A 6,374-nucleotide genomic window follows, 5' to 3' on the forward strand; every position below is an offset into this window, starting at 1 on the left:
TTGGAGGTAGAGCCAACAAGATTTTGTGGGAGATCAAGATTTGGCCATCCTAAAATATATCTCTTTGCCTTGATTGTTTTCTCTGAGGGACATTTGACCTCCCCCACTAACTGCCTAAAGAATTTGACATGGTGGCTCCTTTCTGGAACAGATCTTCTATCGTGAGGGCTGTAAAGATAATGTAGGATAAAGGTTACAATAGGAAAGGCACCAAGCCTCTGTTATCAAAAACTCTGTCTCTCCCTGACCACGTTATCTATAGATGACCCTGAAAAGAATTGTCTTCCTGGCCTCTGAAGTCCCAGACCACTACCCACCCCCAACACGTTCCTCGCCTTTAGCTGCCAATACTTAAGCAAGCAGCTTAGACAGAGGGACGAGTTGCTCATTTCTGAGTTTCTCCCATGTATACATGTTATTAAACTTGGTATTATTTTCTCCTGCTAACCTGTCTTGTTAATTATTTGGCCAGCCATAAGAACCTTAAGGAAAAGGGCAGAGGGAGATTCTCCCTCTTCCCCCTACAGTTTCTTGCCAAATTAAAGCTTGTTATGAGTAAAAGGGAGGAATCAAGGATGACTACAACCATTTTGCTCTGAACAGATGGAAAGATAGAATTGACATTGGTGAGAATGGGAAACCTATGAGTGTGGAGAAAATCAGAAGTTCAGTGTTGAACATGGAAAGTTTGAGAAGCTTCTTAATATCCAATGGGAGATATCAAGCATGCAGTTGGATATATAAGCCTGCAGTTCTGGGGAGATGTCTGGAAATTTGTCCTTGGAAAGGAATGAAGATAGTCCTTTTAAGGAAAAAGTCAGATAATGGTGAATAAAGTTGTAAAGCCCTTTAATATTTGAGAAAAAAATATTTGATTAGTTTCATGACAGATGATCTCTAATTTCTCAATGAAATAGTCACTAAGAATAAATTTTTAGACTCCCCAAATTTTAAGTTTGGGAGTCAAAGAAGAATGCTAACCATTTAGAATACCTTATAAAAGGACAAGGAAATAGTCACAAATGTGGACACCATTAATCTTTCAGAGATGCATGAGAAGAGAGTGGAGGGTCAGAGTGGACAGTCAGAACTGAAGATCCTTCTTAAAGTGATGTGCCAAAGTGTACAGGTTGGATAGAAAAGAAAGGAAAGAACAGAGGAAAATAGAAACACGAGATAAAGGAGGGAAAAAAAAAAAAAGCTTAAGGAACCAGAAGAGTACAGTAATATATGAGAATAAAAATAGTGAAACTGAGAGATGTGCAAGGATATCCAAGGTATGCATTCAGAGAAGTATCGAGTTCTATATTTCAGTCATAGAACAGTTCAGATTGACAACAAAAATGTCTACATTGCATCCTGTGGATTCAGTTGTTGAAATGGAGATGAAGTTTGCTGAATTGGAGGATGCCCTTTTCAGGAAAAAGATAGGGGCAATACTCAAAGAGAGTAAGTAGAGGAGTTTCAGTTCTGTATGACTAATTTATTTAAATTTTTTTCCCTGACAGAAAAGGGCCTAAAAAACAATAACATCTACTTTCTTATTCTTTTTTTCCTTTGCCTACTCCTTTCAGAATATTTTTACTTGTATTTGAAGGGATTTTTCCTTCCTGCACTACAGAAAAATCTTGTTTCTATTTATTTGCTTCATTTCAAGTGAAGTTTATTTGTATTCCTTGCATCCACTGTGAGTGGATAAAATAGAATCAAGTTTCAGGGTGCTCTCATCTCACCTGGCAAGTATCTCTTTCAGTGAGATGATAAAAAGTGCCTACCTCTTATCTCTATAGATTTGCATGTGTTGTATTTACATGATAAGCTGTGGTTCTCTGATAAGTCAACAACCCTCTAAAATTTCCAAATCTTATCAAGGCTTCTTCAGTTACTGAATATCATAATTCCTAAAGAAAAAAACAAAAACCAAAGATTCTACTATTATACTACCAGCCTAGGTTGTCATTGAAAGGATTCCTAATCTGGGTATTTTATTTTGAAAAAGACCTTTTTATCATATTTTCTTCCCATTGGTAATCTTAGACTGGTATCTTCACCTGCCATGAGTAAAAGTGCTATTACTTGCTAGCGCATCATTAATGTCCGACAAGAGGATAACAAATTACCCCCTTTCTCTGCAATTTTACTCTAGCACATTTTTCGTGGAAATGCGTAAAACTGGAAAAAAACTTAGACTTCTGCTTAACACAAAAGCACAGAGATATTTTATAACAGTCAAGGTCACTAATACATTTACAGTCATGGTTATCATATCATTAGAACAGGCCAACAAAAGAATCCTGTCAAATATGGGGCAAAATTAGAATATATGTCGGAAATATGACATTACCCATTTGGAATATATTTGATAAAAACAGTGCAATCTAGCTATTTATGAACACTAGAATGCTGGATCCTGATATTGTAAAATTACTCAATTCAAATATTGATAGTAGAGATAATCAAGGTGATGTGGGTGATAAGACATTTTTTATGGTCTTGCAGGTTTCTTCACTAGGAGTTTTCTTTTTCGCCAGAATTTTTGTAGGTAGTGGGAGTCTACATGAACAATTTATTACACCTTATTTTCTCTGTAGTTCATATGGAGAACTCAGAAAGAACATGAGGCAGAATACTTGAGTTACAGTAACTAACTTTGGAAATATTAAATTATTTACTAACACTTATCTCCACCCCTTAAAATGTTAGATAATAGAAATTTTCTGGGATATCTAAAGAACATAAACTTTTATTTTATTGTATTTCAAATTGCTTTCAGATAAATGACCTCATTTTACCCTAAGAATGGTAAATACTATTGTTTCTATTACTAAATCTAGGAAGATGTTTCTCTCATCAGTTCTCATAAATTTTTCAATGTTTATTTTAGTTTACCCCATCTTTAACAACATCCTAACAATCAAAGCAGTAATTCACAAGGTGTTTCTTGTAATGCCCTTTAGGTAATTATGCATGAAATGCTACCAATTAGCTCAGAATATGTACTCCTGAATTTTCACAATATAAAGATTTTGTTTCGGGGGCTGGCCAGGTGGTGTAGCAGTTAAGTTTGCATGTTTCGCTTTGGCAGCCCGGGGTTCCTCGGTATTGACCTACGCACCGTTCATCAAGCCATTCTGAGGCAGCATCCCACATAGAAGAGCTACAACTCTACAACTATGATACACAACTATGTACTGAGGCTTTGGGGAGGAAAAAGAGGAAGATTGGCAGCAGATGTTAGCACAAAGCCAAGCTTCCTCAAAAAAGAAATTTTATTTTGCCATTTTGAAATGGTATTTTTCTCCCAAATTTAAGGGAAATGAGTAGGATTGGTGAATCTTTGAAGTTAGGACTGCAAAGTGAAGAACACCAAAGTCCCAATCTTTGAAACACAAAAGCCTTTTAACAGGAGGATGACATCAACGTTCCACAGATCTTTGAAAATTATTCTTCAATATTAATATGAATAAATGACTTATTTGATGTTAGAGTTTCTGATTTTGTACTTTATTCACAAAAATAGTTAAAAAAAAATATCCCAGGAATACTGCCCTTTCTTGCAGCTATCTGGTCCTAAAGAAGATCATGGCCTAGTTTAAAGCTCAGAGAATACAGGGGGCGGTAGAAGAGAGAGCAAGAACAGGACAAAAAAATACTGGTAAGGTGGATTTTCATCAGTGTGTCTTCTCTTAAATAACTCTTCATATTTCACCATTCTGGGATTCCAGAGAAGAACGAGTTGCAAATGAAGGAACACATTTAGAAATGTCCAAGCCTTTTGGCTTTCGATGTTTCATTTTATCATCCTCACTGAAGACACTGGTGCTGTAGTACACAGATCCACTCTTTCATTACTGCAATGAATACTTTTATGAGTGAACCAGAGAAATAGAATGAATGTGTAAATGTGCAGACAAATCGTTCTATTTAAAGAATTCAGGATTGAGTGTCTCACAAAATCCTCTTTCCTTACTTCTAATATTCACTAGCGAAAACATCTCACAGAAGACATAAAAATGCTTACCCAAACACGTTAGTTTTTTCAAACTATACCACACTTCAGTAACATACCTCAACATCAATAAACTGACTTTTTTTGGAAAATGTATATGACCTAACATTCATCATTTTCCTTTACTAATTAAAAAAATATACTATGTATAATACTTAATATGGAAAATTGGCTCACCATATCCAATTTTCTTGATGAGATAGATATTTTGGGGAGGAACTTTGGAATTTCTCTTTCTTCCCTTCCTAAAAATATATGTTTGTTTGTTTGTTTGTTTGTTTTTTTTTGCTAAGGAAGATTCTCACTGAACTAACATCTGTTCCCAATCTTCCTCTTTTTTTGTTTGTGGAAGCTCTGCCCTGAACTAACATCTGAGCCAATCTCCCTCTATTTTGTACGTGGGTTGACACCACAGCATGGATGCAGACAAGTGGTATAGGTCCATGCCCAGGATCCAAACCCAGGCTGCCATAGCGGAACACACCAAACTTAACCACTAGGCCACAGGGCTGGCCCCCCCAGAAATATGTTTATTTGATATCCAGTTTATCATCTAATTGCTAGTGTTAGCATTACTTACTCAAATTGAAATTTAAATAAAAGAAATTAGAAGTTTTTGATACTAAGTATCATGTTGAACTAAAATATTATTATGACTATTGACAAGATCCCATTAGGAGTAGTATTCAGCATCTTAATAAGGATGCTAGCACACAGAAGAACAACGTGATAATTTTTAAAAGTTAAAATTCAAGTGCTGTAGGAGAGCTGACAAGGGGAGATATTATTTCCAGCTGAGACACTTCAAGGGTACCCAGGGGCTGGAATCTGAGCTGATCATAAAGATATGGTTTATTGGTTCAGATTTCATGACATATAACAGAAATTGATAATTTAAGTAGACAAGGATACTTCTAAGCAAGCATTTGGTGACTTAAAAATTGGAATAAGTTTGGAATAGCTGGAAGTGTAGGCTCTAGGCTTAACTTCTAGGAACAATTTTGAATTACCACAAGTCACCACGTTATTGAAAGGAAATATTTATTTCCTAAGAAGATTTTGCTTTGCTCCAAAACTTTTAGAGTCTACTTTATGTTTCTCCTGCTAGTGTCTGCCGCAGGATGTATAGAGCATACTTATCTGCAATAGATACTTCAGGCACAGTTGGATCTGGGCCAACCGAAAAATCTAGGCTGCACTGCATCCCAGAGCATCTGGAGAACCTTTTCTTGTTCAGGATACCTCTTTATGCCGAGAGTATTAATGGTCATTACATGAATGGACAAGAGCACACTCATATGTGCTGCATGTTGTTTCCAAAGTCCAGAGAGACTCATCTTATTCCACTTTCTTATTAGTTCAGATCTTGAGGCAGAGCAATTTTTCATTCACTTTGAAGGGACTATACTAACATGCCCCTAACCCTGCAGCACAGACATTTCAGTAGCGTGGGGAGAACTTCAAATTCTCGTTAGTGATGTGGGTCAATGTAATGAAGGCCCGTGTATATTAATTACAAGGCAGAGTGGGGAGTGTTGATGTAGCCCTGAGCAACGTTATCATAACTTAGAATGAAGGCACTCTGCTGTCCTTGTCATGGGAATGCAAACTGCTTCTATATTTCTCAGGTTATATTCATAGAGATAAATCATTTATAAAATCATTGGTTATTCAACAGATATCAAGATTGTCTTGATTCGTCTCATCAAACTATCTATATCTGAAAAATCGGTTGTGATTGGAACCACTGCCTAATTTGGTTAACAGTAGTCCACTGTAATCCTTCAAGATGCATCTGTCTTCAGCAAAATCAAAAAAAGGATAATTAAGTGAGAAAATAAAGGAAATCTCTTACCTTGGCTTCTTTCCCATGTGTAAGGTGCTACTAAATACTGCTATTGCTGCAGGTCTTTGCTTTATCGTTTTGATAGCAAAGTGAACTTCCGAAAATGTCCGCTTGGCCTTTCTAATTATAATCACCTTCCCAGCTAAAACTTACCCAGTGATTTAGCACATGAGGTTGAGGAAATCTTTTACAATGTAAAAAGCACATTGTACAAAAAAGTAATATTACAGAAAAGAGCCATAGAAAATCTGCTCACCTATTCCACAGCTTCATAATAAAATTTCTCAAGTTATGGAACAGAAAGAAGTACAAGGACATAAATTACTAAAAATGATAGAAGAAATTTGTCCTAATTCGATCAGTGTTCTGCTTGAAAGGGCCAATGGACTGCCAAGCTAGTTAAAAGCAAAGTAACTAGAGATAGATATGTTTTTCTAAAATATCAGAACCCTAAACATAAAAGATGGTAAAATTATCCAGAGAGAAAAAGCGGTTTGGTTACAGAAGGGCAAATATCAG

Source organism: Ceratotherium simum, chromosome 10 (genome assembly GCF_057802395.1).
Source record: "Ceratotherium simum simum isolate JZ-2026a chromosome 10, ASM5780239v1, whole genome shotgun sequence".
Classification (NCBI taxonomy): Eukaryota; Metazoa; Chordata; class Mammalia; order Perissodactyla; family Rhinocerotidae; genus Ceratotherium; species Ceratotherium simum.